Source organism: Xiphophorus hellerii, chromosome 15 (assembly GCF_003331165.1).
Source record: "Xiphophorus hellerii strain 12219 chromosome 15, Xiphophorus_hellerii-4.1, whole genome shotgun sequence".
NCBI classification, from domain to species: Eukaryota; Metazoa; Chordata; class Actinopteri; order Cyprinodontiformes; family Poeciliidae; genus Xiphophorus; species Xiphophorus hellerii.
This window is the reverse complement of record NC_045686.1, coordinates 18248617-18273224: the sequence shown is the minus strand read 5'-3', so window position 1 is coordinate 18273224 and position 24608 is coordinate 18248617. Positions and strand designations below refer to the sequence as shown.

The following is a 24608-nucleotide window of genomic DNA, read 5'->3' as shown; positions in this document are numbered from 1 at the left end:
CATGGTATGTTTTTTTTTGTCAGAAATGGATGAAATCTTCAATATTCTTGTTGGAAAACAAAAACTAAACCACTGCTTTCTATTTAAGAAAATTAATGTATTACCTTATCAAATATGAACACAGCTAAACGACGCAACGCAGGTAAATTATTTTAAAAACATTTTAATCGCAATTTTTATAAAGCCGGCTGCTCTATGTACTCTGACACAAAAATCCTTTTTGAAACCTGCTATGGTTATGCATTCCATGTAGATTTTTAATGAATGAGTTGGGCGCCTTCAGATCAATTAACCAACTGCTGGCTGCAATGTTGAGCTTGGATACCGCTGTTACTACCAGCAGATACAGATAATCGAAGTTTAGTTCTGGTGTCATTTAAACTGCATCTCTCCCCACTTAAGCATAAAAACAACAAAAAAAAAAACGTAACGCGGCATCTTGATGAGCAGCTTGCCATCATCTACTAGTCAGCACCCCGAGTGTAAAGTGATACTGCAGGGAAACAAAAGGATGGCCTCAATTAAAAAAAAAAATAAATAAATAAAAACGAACAAAGAATAAGAAAATAAAAAAATAAAGCCACCCCCCAGCAGCTGTGTTCAAGCTGGGTTCACAAACAGAAATGAAATATTGTGGTTTTAGAAAGATTAATGTGCAACAGTGAGCTACATTACACTAGCCAGCTGCTGGCACTAGATTTGTATTTATCATACCGGTATCAAGAGAGAGAGGGACTGAATTTCTAAAAGTGATTGGGGAATTTCTATTCTGTGAAAAAAAAAACACCTAAAATTAAATATGAAAACCAAATCAGTTGTAATCACATCACTAACTATTAGATATAAAGTCTAATAGATTAATCATGAAAATATATCTTGCATGCTTTTGGAATGACTGTTCTCCAAAATCTTTCTTTGAAAAAAATAAAATGAAAAACTAAAAGTCTCTCCCTCCGTACTTATAATCCAAATAAATTCCAGAGAAACTGTTTTAATAGGTCAGAGAAGACAAATACTAAGTTATTTAGGCAAAGAAGGCTTGGAGGAGTCGAGGTGAAGCATTTAAGTCTAAGAACTTCCAAGAAAGGCGGCAGTAGCATGATAAGGGCAGGTTTCAATGCCAGTGGCTTATACAATGAGGATAGAGGAATGTCTTCCATTTCACTTTATATCAGCAGGTAGATTGTTGAATCTTAGACATGAGATGATGTTCCAATAAGATAAAGACGCTAAACATCAAAACTGGTTTCAGAAGAATAAAGTAGGGCAGCGTTAAGACCTTTGGAAATTTCTGAGTTATTATACTTCACATATATCATCCCTCGGTGGATTATAGAAAATTCACAATGCAGTCAAACCTCAGCACCAAATTCTATGTTTTGTAAATCACTAAAGTTATTTGTGGTATTATGATTCTACTCAGAGTAGATGTGTTTCTGCGTCACATTTTGAATATTATTTTCCTTTTCAAATAAACTTGTCCATCTGCTTTGCCCATGCACATTTCAGGCTTAATCTGAGTTGACACATTTTAGTTTTTCCCTTTTAATGTCCATTAGTGGGCAATTTGTGCTCGTTTTCTTGTCTCACTCTGCTTCTTCTGGCTCTGTTAGCTTCAAAACCTCATAAGCGAAATTAATTTACTTTGCATGCATTTATGTTAACTGCAAGAACATGATGTGCTTCTTGTTTTATAGATCCTCAGTCACTGTCACAAGTGCCTTCAACAACAAAATAACTATTCATTTTTGATTGCGTCAGACTTGCACAAAGGAGTGGTGACTTTATTGTTAATAAAGACAGTGAGAATGCTGAAGCTGTGTGGTTAATATTTAGTGGAAAACAAGATAATTGAAATATCCAGACTTTTCTACTATTGTCACGTCATTGTGTGGCTGTCAGGAGCTTGATACACACGAGAATTTGTTCTCTGCAGATTTTTCTGACAAATAAAACGAAAACATGCAAAAGTGTCATTTTGCATGAATCACGTGCTGCAAGTGAAGCACCAAGACAGCTTGCCAATACTTCATGGAGTGTGCTAAAGATTAAGAGCGGCACATTTTTTTGGATGTACTGTGCACTAATGTGCTTTGAAGAAAAATCTCTAAGACGACAGGCTAAACACTAATTATTGCATAATAAGATGCACATTCATTGTGGAAACCAAAAAGCCTTCTAAAACCTTCCATCTCCATATTAAAGTAAAGCATACAAGCATGTTTTTATCCTTCAATACAAGTCTTTTAAAACAATTACAATTTCTCAATCTCAAAAAAATATATAAGAACTTCCAACATTCATGCTTTTATTTTTGTAACAACCAATTTCAGAGTCAACAAGACAGGGGAAAAGAAAAAAGAACCACCAGGTTTACTGATCGGCTTCTGCACACATTCTTAAATGGAGCCAAGAAACAGACTCAATGTGAAAGAGATGGATAAAAACCTGCAAGGGCACCTCTTTAAAAGGTGGCCACATAAAAAAAAAAGAAAAAGAAAAACCTTTTAACCTGGAAGAAAATGGAGTTCATCTCTTACCAAAGGCACAAAATCATGCACAACTGCTCTTCATTTTCATTTTGATTGAGGGCACGTTACTCCAGATTGGCCTTCTAATATTCACGGCTCCAGCTGAATCAGTGTAATTGGTCGATACATTGTCACTCTCATATTTTGCTTTGTTTAGCAGCTGTAGATAAACAGAAGAAGCACACGTGCGACTTTGAAAGAACCGAGAGGCGATGGGAACGGCTCTGTCCCTTTTGCTGCCGGAGCTGTGGACGGCAGCACAGGCGCTCCTCTGCTCCTGACTGCTGCTGCTGCTGCTGCTACAGTTTTCCTACAGGATAATAATTTCCTGTTTCCTGTGAGGACTGACCTGCTGATTCCAATTTTCATCAATTTAAAATTTGTATACACGAGAGACAAAAAACATATGCAGCAAAAGTGGGATCCAACAGAAAATGAAGGAAAGAGTATACATCTGAGAATTAACCTAATCTTTGATTTTTATCTGACGCAAAAAAAAAGAACAATGATGCCAAGTGCATTATGTTGGTTGATGCATTTATAGGCCACAAATAGTAGAAGTTCTTGGGAGCTGATCACAACCTAATCTAGAAATTAAAAAACTACTCTTTGTCTCGTATGTGCATCTTTTTTACTAAAAAGGGTGTCCAATAATTACCAGATTAATTTCCAGCTGGAGACCCGTTTGCTTCTGATATTAAAGCCATCACTAATGATCAAGCACAACCTCAGTGGCAGCAAAACAATACATCACCTTTCTCAACTTCAAACAGAGAGCTGCAAGAAACAAAGCACTCATGGTGGACCCCAAAGCCTGATCAGGCTCACAAGGGATGAACCGGAAGCCAACGAGTGCTCGTCCAACAACCCACAGGACCCAAATGATCCACTGCCAACATCCCTCGCCGCACGCCGTAGGGCTCCCTGGCAGGTCAGAGTCGTTCTGGCAGCAGACGGGGAGACCAACTACACAGAAGTCTTCCCTTCCTAAATCATTCTTCATGGGCAACGATAAAGAAATAATAAGCAGCCTTGAGCTACAATATTGCAACTTGCTGACCATAACAACAAGATTCGTTTTTTTTTCTTGTGTGTGTGTGTGTGTGTGCGTGCGTGTCCGGCCCTTACTAATAGGATAAATGCCTCGGGGTAATTTCTAAATGAATTCCTCAGGCCAAAGTGGTTCCCCAAGCCAACCCAAAGCACATTTGATAGAGAAGGATTATCCCTGATTGAGTTTATTTCAGAGAAGCTGGTGACAAACTGAAAACACCATGATGCTTCCACAGAGGCAATTCTTGCCCAAACAATAACAACTCTGCAGCTGAACGTACACCACAGAGGGTGTTAAGAGCACTTTTCTTTTTCTTTTTGCATGCTGACACAGTGACACCTCTATATTACCACCTTGTGATTATCCACCTACAGCCAGTGGTTCCTCTAAATATCTTTATTCATACTACACGCATGAGGTGAGAAGACCCCCGCTAAACGGCTCCAGCTCTGAGGCAAACGTATTGTCTTACCTCACCGAGAGCGGAGCTCCCCCGTCTGCTCTGAGAGGACTAGGACTAAACCCTTAATCCCCCGCCTTGATTTGCGATAGCCTGCTAGGTTTTTAAATGTCATCAGTGGGGAAGTGTGTCCTCCTCCTGCCCCACATGCTCAGCTTATTAATACAACACTGGGGTGTATTTATTTAGGAAAAGAAACATGTCAGTCAGACTGCTCGCCATCTATTTATATACAGTAAGCCACGCTCAAGGCTCCAGCAGCAGCAGTGAAGACTGACAAGTGAGATGTTGGATATGCAAGTTCACCATAAATCTCGCTAAATACAGACCGCGTATAAACTCTGCTAATAATGTGACATGAACCTGCTTCTTCAGGAGACTTTAGCCGTCTGGAAATAAAACAAACTGTGTGGAGTAGTCTGCAGCAGGACCACTAAGGAGATGGCTGCAAAGTTTTGCTTTAACACCAGGGAAGGAAGAAAAACATTGCCCCTACAGTCTGGTGTTTACAGTTGCACTACAGTACCTTGCTTTAACACATGGGATTTATGGGGAGTAATGCTTTCCTGTCAGAAGGATGATGCACTCCAAGTTTCTAGATTTGCAGAAGACTAGGGGTTTAAAAATACAGTTGCTACAGTGTGTGGATTGCCGTTAAAGTGTTTGGGAAAAGATTAGACTATAAAAACAGAAACAGTTTAACAAAGCAGCATAACATTAACACGTCAATGATACTGTGTGCACCTTAAACGCATCACTACATTAACTGTAATAGTTTTTGTCCCGAATTAAACTAATACTGTTTTCTGGCTTTAGACCCTTGCCATTCAACCTGCACAACAGCCCCCGAGATCTGAAGTTTGAATTTTTATTTTTTGCCAATTACAGGAGCGCTTGCGCACAAAGCGGGCGCCCGCACACACCATTTGTCAGGCTATGGTCCTGAGCTAAAGGCTGGCAGTGAAACTGATGATCCTCCTCCTCCATTCATTCGTGGTAGGACAAGTGTCCGCGTCGGAACTCCTCGCCAGCACAAAGCATGTCAAAACCCGGCGCACACGGAGCCAGCGCGCTGACATGACGGAGCGCTTACCTCTGCTTCCGCTCGCCGCTCCTGTCGCCTCCTCCTCCGGGCGTTTGTCCTTGTTTCGCTACGGCGATGGTTATGCGTGAGCGCTGTCTTTATCCCGCAAAGACCGCAGTTGCATTTTACAGCCAGTGGAGCAACACTGTGCGGTGGCCGTGCGCTGCTCTGCGAGTAGACCCCCTCGGTGCTCGGCCCAGGCTCGTCGCTTAAGTGTGGACAGAGGACGGGACTGGGAAGACGCGTCTCTGTGCGCTCGTTGCGCGGCAGCGGCGGATCTGCGCTGTGAGCGACTCGCTCGGACGGACTGGCAGGCTCACCGTGTGGCCACTTTACTCCCGATGCTGCTCCTCCCCTTTCACTCCGCTCCGCTGACACAAGCCCTCCAGCGCCACCACCCCGTGGCTCTGCGTAACTGCACGCACCTGACGACCTGCATCAGTACACCATCATCTCCAGAGGTTCATTGGATCATTAGCAGCCGCCACAGGGTCTCTTTTAAATCCACATTTAGTTGAATATATTCAATTCCTATGACACACACACACAAACAGAAGATAACCTTGAGGACTATTTCAAGTTGATGGCTGTCTTCTGAAATTTGTCCTAACTCACCATTTTTGTTTTTGATTCCTGATCCTGCAGGACACAACAGAAGGGATGTCAAATATAAAAGAGTTGCATGACTCTTTAAAATTAAGCAGAGATCTTAAATGTGATGCTCATGAGGATTTAGTTCTAACAATGTTAAATAAGCTGTTTTGGTAATGAATCCTAAGATATTAGGATTAGAATTTCAAAAACAAAGGCATTGGTTCATTAACTATTATTCTTAATTATGAACAGTGCCCAGCAAAGAAAAAAAAGCAAATAGGATTACATTCTGCATTATGAATAAATATAAACTTAGGTTAAAGGTTAGAACTGTTATAAAACTTGTGGTTGAGAAAGTTTGTGTTGAAGCAATGTTTGCTTAAACTACAACTCTATGAGTGAATATTATGAAAAAGGTCATAATGCTACTTTGTTAGGTTAGGATACATTTTAAAAGTTTTAAGTTGAGCAATATGACTCGAGCAGTGATTCACAAACTATTTAACTTCTTTCTTAAAACAGACATCAGACCGAGATGCCTTCATGGAAAATACAATCAAGGTTTTTACTAGTCATGATTCTTTTGCCAAGGAGGACTCAGCAGAGGATGTCTGTTGTGATAGAGGGGGTCTTTTGCACCCATTGATCTTGTTTGTCCAGACTAATGACTGCAGCACCAACACCGCATCCTTAGGACAGAGGTGGGAACGAGTCATTATTTTCCATCACAAGTACTTCTCAGTCTTTCTACCCGAGTCGTGATGTCCAAATCCTGAAGCGAGTCCAAAGTCAACACATGCACAGTTAGAGTCCTAAACCCTTAAGTGAGTCATTTTGTTTATTTGGCAGAGCAAGTAGTGAAGGGAACGCTAAAAGAATGTGTGCTGATGCTGGATTTCCCAGCAAAAAAAAAAAAAAACACTGTCCAAATCCAAAGGACTTTTATGTTCCTGTATTTTATCGTCTTCAACTCAATGCCTTTCAAACAAAGTACATTTGTTGTAAAACTGTTACTTTAAAGTGACAGTGCAGCTCTGCGTATCACCCGAGTACAAAGAAATGGACTTTTATGTTGCTGTATTCTACTGACTGTCTGCAACTCATACAATGTCTTTGAAATTCAGGGTAGTCGGTGGAAACTGAGATAACGTAAGAGTGTCGTTTGCATTTGTTATAAATACTTTCAAGTCAAGTAAAACAGAAGAGAGGAGACACTAATAGTAAAGACCGAGATGAATCCCAAGTATATTGTGATTCTGTCAATACGCAAATACTTCTGCCTTAGGTGCTTTATCAATCTGAGCTTTAGTGTATATAGAGAAAATATTGTTCTTAAGACATTCTGAATATATGCTACTAGTTTATTGAACAAATGTTTTATATTTCCATTATACATTGACTTTTGGCTTATGTTTGAGGCAACAGAAATCACAAAGTTTGCCAAGTCCAGTGCTCAAGGCGCTATGGCAGTCATCCAGCCACCCTCTGTGTTTTTGAGTTAAATTTTTTTTAAAAGTTGACAGGAAATTTAAATATATAGTTTAATTATGCATATTTGGAAGACTGGAAGATTAATACATAAAAACCAACTATAAAGTCTTTTTAAAAAAAGGCAATCATGAAAAAAATAAATAAATTAACACTAAGAGTGATGGGGGTACAAGTAAAGCCTGGTGGCCCGCCAGGCTTATAATACACTGAAGGAAACTCTGAAACACAATTAAACGTTACATTATTCAGTTAAAATTATCCAAAACAATCTTGACATTGTGTTAGAATTCAACACATGCTGTAAAATACATTTTAATAGTTTATGTGAATTTAAACACTTACTTCGGTGTTCTTGAGTTAAACTTAAATAATCCTAAAGCAAAGATCTACTGATAGAAAATGCATGCACTGCTGCACCAGCATCACTGGTTAAACTAACTGGTTTATCAGAGCAGTCTCTCTGTCCGACCTGGTGGTTAAATGCTGGTAATTACATTCACTTTGCATCCTGGTTGTAAATCAGTGCCTGATTAGAGGGGCTAGAACGAAAAATCAACAGGCATCTCTCTGGTGTGGCACAAATAGCCTGAAATCAATGTCCCTTGTTTTTTCTTTCTCCTGACCACAGAGAGCAGCGTGGCATGGTCAACAAACGCCAGAGGGATAGATGATGAATGATACGCCGATGTTGTTGTGAAGGACGCAGAGATATGTCGCGACAACAAGACAGGTGCAAGCAATTCATTAATTATACATCAATTCAATTAAGCCGATAGCTTTTTAACATTCGAATAGCTCGCCGCTATCTCTGCTGCTAAATGTGCAATTAACTCGGACAAGAACGTTTCAGTCCACAGAAACGCTTTCGAATACTGACAACAACCTTCAAGAAGAAGAAGAAGAAGCGACTTTGCTTGGAACAACTCTCACCCGGCTGCTTTTGGCGCCATTAGCCGCGGCCTCTTCCGCCTTATAGCTTCAGCTCATACTACAAACCAAACCAGCTGTGCTTGATTGGCTATTGTCTCAGACCTGAGACCTGACCTAACTTCTTTCATTGACCGCTTTATCGGCCACTTGTTAAAACAAAACCGCATAATCTGGACTTCCAATCAGCTTCAAGTGAAAACACCTGTGCAATATTTATTGTTTTGTTGCCATAAACGTAACAACAGCACGAAGGATGACTGACGAATCTTTTTTCCTTTTTTTTTAAAATTAAAATACCATAAGTTGAAATTTATAGAGAGGTTTTACTTATTTATTTACTTATTTATTTATTTATTTGTTTATTTCGCATCCACACCCTATTCCAGTAGATGGCGGCCACGGTAGTGCACACCTAAACGCTGCTTGTCAACTGAAACACAAAGTTCTTTTAAATCGAGGATAAAGCCCCACCTGTTTAGAGTTGCCTTTGAACCAAAATAAATGGAACAAGTGGTATTTGAGTATGTATATTTGGTTACAAGGTATTGTATTTACACTTAGGAATATGAAAGTCTTACTTTTTCGTTGTGTTTTGTTGGTGAAATGTCTGTCTGAAATAAATGATCATTATCATAACGTTGACCAATATATTCAACGCGTTTTGATGATTTTGATGGTGGCGCTCATCAAAATGTAGTTTCTCAACTGTTGACTGTATGCTGTTTTGATGACTTCTTCTTTTTGCGCTTTTATGATATAAAGGACATTGAACTGCCTTGCTGCTGAAATGTGCTATAAAACAAACTTAATTTATTAACTGACATCAGATTGTGCAGTTAGTGTGGAGCTTTCTACCCCACCGAGAGGTGTTCTAAAAGGCCACTGCAGTATAATTAACTGATCCCCACGTTAAAGACACCAGTTTGAGATGAATTAAGCTTTGAATCACGGTGAATAATCCTGCTAAAAGAGGCCATTAAAAGTTCTTCAAAGTCGCTCAACCTGTGGAATTAAAACAACCCCTACACTGCCTCCCTATCGTCTCAAACCAATCTGCCGACTGGCCTCTGACCTCTGACATAATAAACAAGGCGTTTCACCCACAAAATATTCCACTTGGAATATTGGACTGTGACCCATTCTGCAGAAAAACTGCCTGCAATCCTCTGACCAGTCTGTTTAGCACAGACATTTTTAAAGAACAAGTTTGAAGTTCCTTAAGTGTCTTTCTTACCCATTCTGATTCTCAGTTTGAGCTTTTGCAGGACATCTACACCACATCTAGATGCATAAATGCGTTGAGTTGTACGTAAGTGATTGATTTGCAATTGTGTTCCCAAACCTTTCAACAGGTGTACCTAATAAAGTGGCTCATTGGTGTTTGACTTCTAAATAAGAAACATCATGAAAAAATATATACATTTACCTAAGCTACCAAATGTACAAAAGTTTATTTTTCTGTTACGTTGAGCTTTCTTTTTTCAGCCCCTTCAGATATTTTGACTTTTGGCAGTGAGCAAAAGCCCAGGTGGAAATAACAATGACTCAGTTTATCCCAGTAAGCTGCTGCAGAGAGCCAGGAAACACAAAAGGTGGGTCTGCCCAAAGGGAAAGTGATCGTCATTAATATAGCTGTGCTTCATCCCCGGAGAGGTATCAAAACTCTGCTGTGGGGAAAAAGCTCCCCGAAGTTCTACGGCAACCATTAACCTTCAGGGAGCCATAAGGGAAGGTTCTTTAAAGGTTCCCTAAAGGACTGTAGTTTCAGGAAATAGTCTGCAGAGGCTTCCTAAACCGACAGAGTAACGTTCACTTAGGATATTTTCCCCCTCCCCCCCTTATCTTTGCTTATTTTGCCACGATCATCCATCTGGATTAAAGTCTGGCAAATATTTCCACATTCCTTGTAAAATTTTTATTATGTCAAAAGCAAGCTTTGCAGCACTCGGTTACATTCAGCTTCCCTACAAAGTTTTGCTCAACACAGTGAAAACAATCCTAAAAAGTCAGATGGGACTTAACATTTCGAGCACCTGTTTTTAGTGTTCAACAATGAAAGCAGGCAGAGCAATAAATTCACTCCTTTTAGTTCAGTACAGTTCAGTTTTCCGAGAGAAAATTGGTTTTCACCAAGCATCAGAAGTACAAAAAGACACTGCATTCACTCTTTTAGAACAACATGGCTACAAATGTTAGGAGAAACAACTGATGTTATAAACCAGAAACAAGATTCTTAAAAAAAATATGGCATCACTAAATAAAATCCTGCGCAACCAGTTCATTCCAGAAGTTAACTCACTGGTAATGAGCTACCTACCTGTGTGTTGTTTACACTATTAAAGCTACTCTGAGAAGACTTCAGAGGTTTAGAGAGCATTAGTGAACAAACAGCATAAAAGACAATGAAACACATCCAGACTGGTCAGAGAGAATGTTGGTTTCAAAACAGAATCTCAACTCTGATTTAGCCTGAGCTACTTTGCAAAGAAGAAAGGGCGAGTGTAAGCCTGGCAGAGACGTAGAACTGTACAAAACGGTCCTACCAAGCATCGACTCAGGCTGAATACAAATGCATGCCACGCTTTTCAAATGTGATAAAATCATATTGATGCCAACGTATCAGTTTCCATCTCAACCGCACACCGCGCCGTGTTGGTCTCTCTCGTAGAATTCCCTCAAAAACACGTTGAAGTATGTTGAAGTGTTTGCAACATCCCGAAATGCGGAAATGTTCAAAGAGCATGGATACTATGCAGGGTTTTGCATGTGTTAAACATATTCCATGTAAAGCAGCAAAGTGATACTAAAAAAAACAAACACTTATAGTAGTATCTTACTCGCTGGTACACGCCTTGAGTGCATGCGCTCTCAAATGCTGGGATAAAATACTCGAGTAGCTCTCGAGTCCCCAGACATCCAGCATTGCATCAAAATGTCACACTTGGCAGGATAGACGGCGGGCCTTATCGAGGGTCAAATTCCATTCTGCAGTCATTTCAGGAGTCTTTCAGCTGTGGCTTTCAGCGAGAGGCAGGGAGCGAGATGATGTGCGATGGCGTGTGCTAATTTGTTGTATAGCCGACGGAGGCAAATCCGAGCCTGCAGGTACTTGGCTGAATTAGAAAATGGGGGGCTTTTTTTTTGCATTTTACAACTAAGGCGGCGTATCGGAGATCTTTGTTTTTATGAAGTGAGCCTCCCGAAGGAATACCGGCGCCGTGGTCAAAGATGGAGGGGAGCTCTTCTGGGGCCATTTGAAGCCGATGGGTTTGTGTTTAAGTCGCGTGACTCTAATAGGGAAGAAGGAAAGCCGTGGAAGATGTCCAGCTCTGAAAAATGTAATGTGAGATTTGCAAGAGGCAGGAAACGGCACAATATCCCTTTGTTGTCTGACTTTAAGTAACGCTGCAGGGTATTTGTATTTGTGGGGACAGGAGAAAAATATGCTCTGTTTTTTGTTTTTTTTTTGTCTTTTGCCAGCATTGGGATGAACTATTTTATGCTCAATCAAAAACAAGTTTGGTGGCCATGCCAAATTTATAGCCCGATGAAAATGTTGCCAGTAATTGTGACATAAATTCTAATTAAACTAGAGGATCTCTGGAAAAATAAATACGATGCATATTTGAATAAATAAAAAAAAAAAAAAAAGGTCCTTATGAAATTTTGTGTGGGAGTGCAAAAAATCAAAAATAAAATAAATAAAAAATGTTTTGTTATTTTTGCAGGTTCTTCAGCATCTATTTAACTAGTGCCAGAGGTTCTGCAGGGCATTGTGTTATTCATGCCCTTTACTCTACGTGACAAAGTCTGCAACATGTAAACAGCGGTAATTGGGCTCAGGGGGCAGTGGACTAAAAAACAAATGGCTTCCATGAGTTTCACTTTATTTTGCAGGTCGTTTCTTTTTTTTTTTTGCATAATTCAATAGGAGGAAATGGAAACAGAATGGGGGGGGGGATGACTCGTCCTGTTTCCTTTAATGGAGTAGTTCTGTGTCTATAGTCTGACATACTCTAAGCATAGCGTTGCATCCTTAGTGCTTCGTTTATTCGCTTAACACCTCTCTCTGTGCGCGCGAGACATTAAAATATGCATGCGAAATCAGACCAAGTAAAACTGTGTACGTCATTTGCATTTTCAACATGCAGATAGCAGTGCTGGGGGTGAAAAAAAAAAAAAAAAAAAAGAAAGCTTAACTGGTGTGAAATGCAAAAAGCAAATCTCAGGTCAGGTTTATTAAGAGAACTAAAGTCGAGCCTTGAGAGATATTCCTAATCATGTTGTGTTGCATACAAGCAACAGATTTTAGAAGTGGAGAGATTAGGCTGCTGGGAAAATGCACACACTCGGTTTATGAGCATTGGTTTGTAAAAAAAAATAATCATATAAACAAATTTAGGTGAGAAAAATATGGTTGGTCTCTTCTGAGGTGGGCTATCTTGCAAAGTTGGTTTCTAAGATTCATATATTTTATTTATAATCCATAAGCTAAGCTTTTTATCTCTGAATGCCCACTGATTATATCAGCAGATATAATCAATAAAAAAAGGACATCCCTTTAATTTCTGGTTATTTAGATGTAGATTGTGGGACCAGAGTGAGCCTTTTGGAGAGTGTAGCTACTTAAAACATTTTAAACTGAAACTAGTCAGAGCCATGGGAGAGAACACTATGTTAGCAGGTATAAATAGTCTATAATTTATATTAACCACCTATAATTTCACAGGAGAGAGTACATTTGGTGGGGGTTTTTTGTTCTGCTAAACAATGTCTGTCTTGAAAAAGAATCACACTACTGCTTTAGGAAATGGAAATACTAACTAAGGTGAAAACAAAACAAAAAATCACAAAATTGTAGAGCTTTGATCATATTTTACACATATCTATATTTTCTGCAGTGTAGTTGGCCATTGAGTACAATGAGAATAATTTCCATTTCAATTTTTACATTTCTGTTTGAATGCATTCAACACTAACTCTAAAAAAAATTGTAATTCAAATTAAACCTTCATAATAAGGCAGTTTATACAGTTTTAATATAGAAAACATAAATAAATCAGCCTTCACAGTGGAACAAGATCATTTTTATGCTTATAAATAGATTTTTTTTTATTTAATTTTTTGCCGTTTTTATGACTCACACCTGTCCAGTAAGATCAAATAATAACAAATGAATGTTTTAATTTTTGCAGTTAAGAGTCAATTTTATTTAATAGGCTACCATTTCAGCAGCTATGAGTAGAAACCACAGAGCAGGAGCCTCATACTGGCAGCATTGTTGTGAGCAGAATTACAGAAAAGGGGAGAGTCGACACATTTATCCTATTACGAGGAAACAAGGAGACAGCGAGTCTGTGTTTATCCATTAGGAAATCCATATCTGGCTGGAAATGAAACAGCCGGGCCTCTGTCTCAGAACATCGTCTTCTGCAAAAACGTGGTCAGCAAAGAAGTCGCTAAAACATTAATAAGGAGCTTTGACTCCATGATTAGCCGCGCGCTAAGTACGTGGATCACAGCAAATATCCTCAACGAGACACCGTCAGGAACACTTTGTGTTACATCGAGAACGGGCAACATTTACATTCAGGATGATTCTCACCTTTGAAGCGTTCCAAAAATGCAAATGCGGCTACAAGAGGACCTTTGGGTTTTGGTTCTTGGCCCGTGTTAATTCGTAATGACATCACCTTCAGAAGCTATCAAAGTGCTTCTTGCCTCGTCTCTGTTTAACACGGATTTACGGCTGTCGAACATTTCTCAAGGTGCTGTGCTTAGTGCTTCCTACATGGCTCAATTCCCGTCCTTCTCGCAGGGATACCTAAGAAACTCCTAACACGGGAGAAGCCGAGTTACACATCGACTGTCCTGTGAATGTAAACCCTGCAAATATTCACAAGGTTCCTATTATAGCAGCATAGTTTTTTCCTTTTTTGTTGTTGTTGGTTGTATTATTGCAGTTTGAGATGTAATTTGAGAAATTGTACCGTCAAAAATCCATCCTCTGCCATGGATTTCTGGAATCCAAAACAATTATCAGGACTATTTCTGTAGAGATGACCACAAAACTCACACTCTCACTGCCGCAGGTGGCGAAGCGCTCTTTTCCAATTACCAAGTCTAATTACATCACAGCTCCACAGAGTTGTGGGCCATCTATTGTGTCTCTGTGTCTGTGTGAGATTGTAGGTGTTTTTCTGTGTTTGTGTGTGCGCATACAACTGTTCATCTCCTAGTGTGAATTTTAAAATGCAGCTAAATGATCAGTGGGATTAAGGGACAAGACGAAATTTCTTACTTGGCTTCATAATTGGAATGAAAATTAGTCACAGACTACACAGTCTAGATATTATTTAAGAGGTAGCAGCTAATGCCTTGTTTGCAACTCGGTGGTCAGCGGTGCAGATCTGTCTTCTTGGCTGCGGTCTGCTCAGAAAAATGCGTACACTCATCAGTGTGAACATGAGTTTATGTTTTAGTGGTGCATTTGGAAGCTCCTTTGTACAGGGTGGACGAATAAGAAAGCCTTTGGCTTAAGTAAAATTTAAAAAAAGAAGAATCGGGTGCCCAAGATTTCGTTTTTTGTCTAATTCACACAACATTCAAGTTGTGTAATGTGCTGATGCAGCCATCAGAGAGCTTCGGACATGCTCTGCCGTGGTTGGATATTTTATCCTCCTTCTCATCAGAAGTGTTGACGTTTATTCAATTTAATACATTTTCTATGTTTTTGAGGTTGGGAATATCCCAGGAGCCATTTTTTTAAAAATCCATTCCAAAAATTGTTTAGGTGCGTAGAGGTAGTTGTTTCATTGGAAAAGAATTGTCAGGCCCAAAACTGTCAGTCACCCTCAGATGAAGGGAAGTTGAAGAAGATGTTGAAGCAAGACTTAAGTGTGGCATAAACTGGACGCTGTTGAAACGCCAGTGACCGCGTCCAAGTTTGAGAGGGTGGCAACCATAAAAAAAACCCCTCCAAAATCAACAAAATTCTTCAGCTGTCATTTTTGTTTGGAAGAAGTTTTCATGGCCTGTTAAGACAAAATTGTGTTTATTTTCCCCACCAACGACAAGAAGCACGTAAAATGGGAGCCCTCCAAACTTACAAACATAACAACTATCGAGTGAGGCGTCGGCAGCGTCGTGATGACGGTCCGTCCTGTTCCCAGACTCGTTGCACGTGGAGGGAGGAATGTTGAGATTTCACCCCAAATTCATCCAGCTTCAGATCAAATCAACATCTGGAGAGATGGAATTGGACTTTCCAGCAGAACCATGAGCTCAAACACATCAGAACTGAATAAAGCTGCAGTGACCCTGAACTGAATGGTAATGAAAATGCAACATGCTTGAAAGCTGCACCGTTTCTGGTAATAAGTCACATATCCAGGTAGGATTTTGCAAACAGCTCAGCTTGTTGGAAAAGTTGTGAGATTTTTTTTCTTCCTGCAGATTGCTAAAGGATATTTAACAAAGCTATTATTTACTAGATTCCATATTTATTGAGTTGGATTTATTTGACAGTAACTTGACAAGAAGATGTTGGATAAAGAACAGGAAGACATGCAGAAAATGGCCCAAGACTAGTAGCTGAACTCTGGAGAGTCTTTGAGAATACAAAGTGAACTACATTGCACCCCAACTTGTATTGATGCATTTGATGAGCCAAACTAAATGTGAACTTCCGCACCTAATTCCTGTTTTTAAAAGTCACTGCAGTCTTATCTTCTACCATCATTCCAAAAGACTTCTGGTCAAAAATGTATTGGACCTCTACCAACTGCTAGGTTTTGGTCACTTCGTATTTAAGTCACCGTAAGACATGTTTTCTCAATAAAATCAATGAAACATCAACTACAGCAGGTGCAGAAGGGGAAAAAAAAGCATCTTTGTAAAATAACACCTGGGCTTTTATCAGGTTAAGGCAACAAATTGTTCACCGTCACTTTTAGGAAGCGAAGATGAAGAAAACAGCAACCGGATTATGGATCCTTTTGCACACTGCGCCAAGGATCGGCAAACTGATTCCTGAAAGCTCCTACGAAAGAAAGAAAAAATGTCTGAAAAGTGAAATGTCTGATGGGACCAAAGGCAGGACAAGAAGTAAAAAGACAGCACTTTTTTTTCCCAGGCAGCTGTATTCTCAGCTCATAATGCAAGAGCCATCTGTACAAATACCACCTTCCAGAGGGAGGAAAGGGACCCTTTCATGCGTCCTCGCGAAGTTTAGCGTCAGAAGTTTGCAAATGAGCATGCAAATTAGCTAGGAAGCGTTCTCTTTACAAAGAAAATGAAGCCCACTATGCTCCAAAAAAAAAAAACATGTTAAGAAGCAATGGAACTGGGGGAATTTTTCACTGGCGGGAAAACGCAAGAATGGATCCGACTAAATAACGGCGGTCTCTGGAGCACAAAAGCGCGACTCCTGCATCAGAACACATATCAAAATCCCCAATGGGCTCCATTAAGAGACGCACAGCGTAGAATCCACCGTCACACGCAAAAGTCTTACTACTTCTGGAACTTTTCCCACATTTTCTTGCGGGGCCACAAAAAAACTTGAAAGCGGAATTTTTAATGGGACTTTATTTGAAAGCGCAACAAAATTGTGCGTAATTACAAGAAATGATTGCTGGTTTTCATCTGAAAGGAGTGGCATTTGTCTTTAATTAGCCCCTGTTACAAACAAGGGTTTGTTGGAGCACCGACCAGCAGTCAGCACTGCAGGATTTTACGCTGCTCCAGCTTGAATAAAACATTTTTTTAAAAAGGAAAAAGAAGCTTCCTCAACTTTACCAGACACTCCACACAGTAAAAAACAAAGTGTTATTTTAACACCTATAGAGTTGAATTTAACTCTGTTTCAGATAATATTTGGTCCCACTCGAAAATAGTGTAAAATGTACTCTATAGCCAGTGTAAAATTTTCAGAGTTAATTTTACTCATTTTAGTGTCAAAATCAACAAGTCAATGAGTCAAATTATTTAACACTATTGTTTGTTTACACTCATCAGAGTAATAATGTTATTTTTATGGAGTTAATTTTACACTAAATTTACTTAAAAATGTACACTTTATTGTGTTGTTTTTTTTTTCGCTAGTTTTTTTTTTTTTTTTACACATATGCCATATAATGCTAAAATTTAGCATTATATAATGCTAAATTATAGATAATTATATATTTAGCATTATATAGTGCTAAATTTTAGCATTATATGGCTTTCATAAAATCTACCAATCACAATAATCACAAAGTTATAAGTTCATAGTGACATTTATTCAACTTTATGATCCAGTGACATAATTACTGTAACAGTGTCAGTTTAACCATCTTCAAAACAATGTTCACCAAAGATAGCAATATGGGACAACAAAAAGAGCAGTGTCATTTGCTTCATATGACATTTGTATGTCAAAGGGCTTTGGATAACATAGATGGTTGACGTCAAACACAACAAAACCTTGCATCATTTTAGTAACTTCATAAGCATGAAAATGTTCATGAAAAGTTACTGTACATGTCACACTAATGGAGCATTCTAGAGCTCAACTCTGGGTGTTTCCTTTGTTTCTCCAACATCTATGTTGTAAACAGTTGTTTGAAGAAAGGTGAAGAAGTTGGTCAAGGGAGCACTGTATTACGTACCAAACACATAATGGGCCATCAAGAGCTCCAACTGAACATGTTGCCTTACATGGAATAGTACAGTTGTCAATCACAATGAAGAATGTGTGAATACTGCTTTGGATGAATCCCTGGGCAAGGAGGTAGGGCTGGGTACGTTGCATGATTTTGTCAAGATGCCTCTGTACACTGGTTCCAACCTACATTAAAAAAATACATAAAAACATGACAAAAATATTTAATGACAAATTTCTGAATGAAGATCAGACAGAATCAAATTTTGAATTGTACAAATGAAGAGACTGAATTATGCATTTTTATCTTTAAACAACTGTTTAGCAGTACCTTTAGACATCTGATGAGGTGATCCACTGCTTAAGATGCAGACATCTTACCCGGCCTCTTTCGTCCTTGTGCAGATGGTGGTAGCAGATGCAGCTGAAGCAAAATAGCAGACATGTCACTATCCCAACCTACAGACCAACAGCTTCAGGTTACCATCATCCCACTAACATATGAATTTGTCACAATTACCTAGAGGACCAACATACCATTCTTAGCTTCAGCAGCCAACTCTGCATTCCGCAATAAATCCAAGAGCTCATGGCTTTCCTTTATAACCTTGGATTTGAGACTGGTGGGCCACTTCTCCAAAGATTTGTTGGCAGTGTCTTCGCCAAACAGGAGTCTGAAATCTTTTTATATCTGAAATGCATAAATAAAAGCATTTCACACAGTGATAAGACAGTAAATGGCCTGTACTTGGACAGTGCTTCATGAAGTCCAGAGGACCCCAAAATGATTTACACCACATTTAGTCATTCACACGCTGATGGTGGTGAGCTACATTGAAGCCACAGTTCCACAAAGACTGACATAAGCAATGCTGCCCTGTGCTTGTGCAACCAGACCTCCTGAAGACCACCAGCAGGCAAGGCAGGTGAAGTGTCTTTCCCAAGGACATAACAATTTAGAAAGAGTTGGGGTTCAAACTGGTAATACACAGGTTACAGGACAAACTCCTATGACTGTTGAATATTTTAGTAGTGTAAGAGATAAAGCCGTCTTACCAGTCCTGGTGTGTCCAGAAACCGTGGAAAGACAGAGAAGACATTTGCCGCTTTCTTTTCATCATTGACCATTGAATGACGGTAATGGAAGGTAGCCTTCATCTTCTCACGGACAGTGTCATCATCAGCAGAGTGTTTCAAAACAGCAATAGCTGCTTCCACTTCCTCATCTCACAGCACTTTGTCAGCAGTGAAAACCCTGGATTGACCTGGTCCACCACCTCCAAAAAAAAAAAAGAGAGTTTCTAACTCCCAGCCACAGATTTTACATTACTTTACATATACTCACTATTGAGAAAACTTACTTTTGGGAGATTTGATACCTGAGGCACCCCTTTCCTCTGCAGTTTTCCTTTGAATGGTCTTTAAACGCCATGCAAGGTATCCTGAACCGCTCTCTGGATCATAGTAATGCTCCTATGTCAATAAATACAAGCAGACTTACCATTCCATAAACATCTTTGAAGGTAAATATATATGCTTAATGTTGCATAGACCCTTTTACTTACATATCCATGTTTTGAAAACGGGTCCTCCAGATAGGGAAATAGGGCAACGATCCCCTGAGCATACATCACTCTGACACTTTTAGGAGGGGATGATCTGATATATGATCAAACAATGAGTCACTAAACTGATGTTTGAAAAAATAATGAAGAACAATTCAAAACCAAAATGTTTCCTTATAGTCTAAGTGTATGATTCTTACCCATGTGCTTCTGTCATTGCAGCTGTAAGGATGTTTATCATCTATCTTCTGGTTGCATCTGTCAAGCATTTAGTTCTTGCATACTCTTGCATGATATGCTCACCACCAGGCTTTGTTGTCGAGACTCTATCAACTTCAATTTCAAAGAAAAAAAAATTAAAAACTCTCCAACCACTAAACCTATAAAGTACATAAACAATGCTAAATTAAATGTAATAACTTACCGCTTGCGCCTCATAATTGATGTGACATGGCCTTTTAGGTTGGCTTCCTTCAGCAGTGACTTCTTCTTCTGATGGGTCACACATTGTGAAATTCAGAATGATAGTATCGTCAGATGTGATAGAAGATGAAGATGGTAAAACAGCACCTGCAAAAAGTAAAGCAACAGCCTGTTTAGAACTCTAATGCTCCCAAACCAGCTTCTAAAATAATTATAAATACATCGATGAATTGTTAGTGATTACCAGGATAATCTTTGTTGCTCAACATAAATCAAAAGGTTCCAGGTGACTGATTCACTTTTTCTTCAAAAACATCTACATCAACTTCTGTATCAGACTGGTCATACACCTTCAGATATGCCTGCCTTCTGGAATGTTGAATTTCAGGCACACTAAAGCAGAAAGAAATATTAAAGAAGTGAAAATGAAAACATTTACTGCTGATAAACAAAGGGTGAAATAAGTAGAGTAACCCACTAATTTTACAAAATGCCAATGAGTTCAATCCAGTACAATATTTTAATACATGTTAAAGCAAAGAAAAAATTACTTAATGCAAGATGGGTTTCTTATGCAAGAAAAAAGTAGTGAGAATATTTTTCCAACCTTCTCTCACGAATGCATCAAATGTTAGGTCAGAAAGTTTCATGTACTTCTGCTCCCCAGCAAACAAAACCATGGTCTGTTAGAAAAAAAAGAATAACGAAAATAAACAACCATGACAGACACATTTTAATAGTTAATAAATGTGCTTCAAAGTAAATGCCATTTGAAAACTGAGTTTATATTCCCGATACACTTGAACATAACCTGTACAAGCAATATGGCGCCTGTTAGCCGCTACATCCATGGTGCTAACCATGCTAACGTGACTCGGTGGGTGCTACGACCCCGAAGTACCCACGGAATCTGGGCCTATGGCACAAGGCACAGTGATTAATACTATTACAATTTATAACAGTTACGTATTCTTACCTTGACAGCCTTCAGAAAAAAACAGCAAATATTGTGAGATGACAACTTGTCTAGCATAGGGCTAACCCTCGGCTCTCGTTCTACACAATACAACTTTCTCCCGCTACTCTGAATGTGAACAACAGAATAAAAAGGGTACAAAAATGAGGAGACATGGAGGGTTTTCACCACTAACAAACTAAACCATGGTGCCAAAACCATTTGCTACGCTAGTACTCACGCATAATAGTTGCGAACATATTTAACGGATAACAACAGAAGCTATAATATAATTGTTCAGTACAATTAATATTAAAATAAGTTACCAACACCGAACTGTTAAAAGTTACTTACCTTTTCTGTAGCACAACTCCGTTCAGAATTCAAAATAGAAACGGCCTAACGAACTTCAGAAAACTGGTGCTTCGTCTTCTTTCTTCCTCCTCTCCTCCTCCTTCTCTTGCGAAAAATCTTTACTGGCGCCTTATTGACACTTGACAGAGTCAAAAGTTTCACTGCGTGAATGTAGCATTTTACTCTGACTTTTAACTCCAATGTCAGAGCCGATTTACACTCCATATAGTTATAAATACTCTATTTAGATTTAATTAGGTTAACACTGAAATATTAACACCGCATTTTTTACTGTGCACACGGCATGGCTATATATATTTTTTTCTCCTAAAATGAGAAGTCCACATTGTTTTCTCCTTTCTCCAGCTTCGTTCTCACCTCTGTTAAGGCTGCAGAGAGAGAGAGAGAGAGAGAGAGAAAAAAAAAAACACAAGCACAAAAACAACCTGTTTCACCCAATTATCTCTCCCACTGGGCACAGTCGGCCAATCTGGCTCAGTCAAGACACTGAATCATTGAGCCAGATGATTTTAAACCTTTTGGGGGCTACAAGTCGGCACGCCAGCACCGAAACTGCTCCATGACTCGCAGCTGATAGTTAGCAGTGCCAGTTGCTCCACTAAGGATCGGCGGAGACAGAAATAGCACGTCATTTTTCTTGCGGTTTCTTATTTCGGAGTGGAATAGAGTTCATGGCAGGCGTTTTAAAAATAAAAAATAAAAAAATAAAAAAAAGGACCATCTTCTATTTGCTGTTGACTTTTCCTGACCGCATCAGCCAACAAGTGCCAGGCCCAAATGAAAGCATCCTCTGCCATTTTATTGCCATTTACGAAAAAAATGACAAATGAAGCGAAGAAACGTTTTTTTTTTTTTTTTTTTGCAGCGAGCCTCTGGGGGCAGCGAGTTCCTTGATCTCCCATCGGCCCCGGTTTGACCCCGTCTGTCTGGGGGGTTTGAAGCCATCAGCGGTTGATCAAGGAGTCGTGTCACTCCGAATTGTTGTAATTAAAGAACAACACAGCAAAAAGAAAAAAAAAAACTATTTAAGTTAGGTAGTTTCTGTGGGGAGAGAGGATAATTGGGTATTGACGAAAGAATCTGAAAAGCGAAGACAGCACGCTTTACGGCTCTCCAATTTAACCTGTCAGCTCAAGCCTCTGATCATGCTGCTTACTGACCATATAATTGGTGAAACCGTCAATAAAAAAAAATTTTTTTGGAGGGCAATTTCTCATTTTGACAACGGCATAAAAACATTCCGAGCACTTAATACAAATTGTGCTTTTCTTTCTTCCTTCCGCAGCTACTCGTGAAAACCTGACTGACATGTGACCTCTTGTACTTAATGTTCATTTAATCACTGGGCTGATCCTGCTCCCTCCCCACCGCTCCCCTTCACTACGGAAGGCACTCACGCTTCTGTGGGTATTAACTGATACTGACTGACAGTCAAGAGTTAATTACCATAATGAAACCATCATGACTTCCACTGCAGAGGCTTTTAAGGGCAAGTAATAAGTGCATCTTTCATTGGTATTAAACTTGGGAGAAAATAATCCTACAAAGCATAAAAGAGAAGAGATTTTGTTAATTCAAGTGAGAACTGTTCTTTCTTCTTCTTTTTTCTTTTTTTTTTTTAAAGTATTTTGCATCAGCACTCCATTAAGCGCTTTCAAGCATTCTTACTAGCGTTGAGACACACTTGAATCTGTCACTTGCAGTTGTTTTGAGGGTGGGGAAGAGGCAAAGGCAGGCCAGGATGCAGGCACAGGTGAATAAAGAACAATGCTAAATGTTTTTTTTTTTTAAGAAAACAAAGGGGGTATAGGGGGCGGGTCGCACGGGCCGGGAATCCATTGTGAACGCGGGGACTCGACACGAAAACGCAAAGGAATAAGGAGTGCCTGACGAGGAGCAATTGAAAACCCGAGACTCCGCAACACAACGCCGCTGCGGTGATGAGTGAAACTCTGTTGGACCTGTGGTGAGTGTGGAAAAAGGAACGGTGGGAAAAACAGAGAGGAAGAGGACGACAATATGGCAACCACGCAAACCTTGTAGACACACTCGAATCTGATGAGGATTTGATCAATCATTGAACTTTGTTTAGGATTCCCTATTGAAACCACTGAAATAAAAGCATCGAAGAACAAATTTTAAGTCTTGAGTGACACAAATGACAATGTTTTTTCTTTTAATTAAATTTTAATAATAATAATAATAAAAAAAAGTTACAGACCTAAAATGTGTGGCATGGATTTGAATTTAGCTCCCCTAAGTCAAAACATTATAAAAGCAAATGCCTTTCGCTCCGGTTTCCGCTGCAGTCCTGTAGGTGTGTGTCTCAGCCAGATTTTAAGATTTTAGCCAGATTTTAGCATTAAGATAATTAAGCTTACTGAGATCTGAGACATCTATTTTTATGTTTTACCACAGACTATACATTCTATTTAGCTCTAAGCATCGACAAGGTCGCGCTATGCCAAAAATATCGTCCTTCCTGATGTTTAAATCGTTGAGTTTAAGACTCATCGGCCCAGGAGCCATCATTCTAGACGTCCCTGTCTTTGCCTTTGTTCTCATGTGACAAACCGTAGTCTGGCTTTCATGTTTCCCATCTCCCATGAAAGAAAACTTGTGCTGAGTTATAGAGATGTAGATGTAGGAGAAGAAGCCTGGTGGAAGTCCAGTCAGGACATTTTAATGGCTTACGGAGACGTGTTCTTGTTTTCAACTGTGAACTTTGTTTTGGATGGCTAGACCTGATGAAAGTTTTTTTTTTTTTTATCTCCTCTGCCTGTTTTCCACAAAGTGGAATGATTGATGTTAAATTCTTTTGAGATCTCTTTAAATGCTTTACCAGTCTGTTCCGCGGATGCAGTCGGCTCCCTGAAGGCCACAGACAGCTCTTTCAATCTCAACATTTAAACTAAACGTTTTAATTATGCGCGCCAAATGGAACATCCATTAGCCACTGTATATGAAAATAAATGTGGGGGGACGCGGAGTATTTTCGATTTTAACTTTTTTTTTAAAGTTTCGAAAGGTCTGCCCCTCGGATTTAATCGTTTGGTTATACATCTTGAATACAGTGTTTCAGCTTTGTACCCCCGAGTATTTACATTGTTTCCTCATTTTTGCGCATCGCTGTAGATTCTTTGATGGCATTGTCTTTCTCGAAGGTCCTACTTTCAAATCTTTTGCAGCCTCTCGTAGTTTTCCGCCAGGATTGAACTTCTGCTGCTAGCTCCCACAACAGCAGCCGCTCTGTACCGCTGAAGAAAAGCATTCCCTCAACATGATGCTGCCACCGTCACCTGGCCAACGTGTCTTTTTCCACACATTGCTTCCCGTCAGCCGCACCACAACATTTGACAAATTTATTAATTTCACAACACCCTCCTGTCCCCCGCTAAACAACAGGAATAAAAGAATATAACTGAACTGTGGTGAAATAATCACTCATTGTTGTCCCTATAGGAGCCCCAGGATAAAGCCCTCCTTTTCCCAGCATTTAGTCC

At 39.5% G+C, this 24608-nt stretch overlaps 1 protein-coding gene and 2 long non-coding RNA genes across 4 annotated transcripts in view; all 3 read right to left on the bottom strand.

Annotated features, from left to right (window-relative positions):
* Positions 1-5465, bottom strand: part of klhl29 (kelch like family member 29) — a 287833-nt gene extending 282368 nt beyond the window's left edge. For both annotated transcript variants that reach the window (XM_032584680.1, XM_032584681.1), the window contains exon 1: positions 5139-5465. The gene's annotated coding sequence lies outside the window, so the exon portion shown is untranslated. The remainder of the gene's footprint in view (positions 1-5138) is intronic.
* Positions 5466-17840: 12375 nt separating this feature from the next.
* On the bottom strand, positions 17841-19007 carry LOC116734489 (uncharacterized). Its single transcript, XR_004342230.1, has 4 exons — positions 18844-19007; positions 18325-18478; positions 18119-18211; positions 17841-17973 (listed from the first exon to the last, which is right to left on the bottom strand). It is a non-coding gene; the product is annotated as an uncharacterized LOC116734489 (long non-coding RNA).
* A 145-nt stretch (positions 19008-19152) lies between these two features.
* LOC116733726 (uncharacterized) lies at positions 19153-19663 on the bottom strand. The gene is made up of 3 exons (XR_004342097.1): positions 19553-19663; positions 19353-19446; positions 19153-19260 (listed from the first exon to the last, which is right to left on the bottom strand). It is a non-coding gene; the product is annotated as an uncharacterized LOC116733726 (long non-coding RNA).
* Between the last annotated feature and the right edge of the window lie 4945 nt (positions 19664-24608).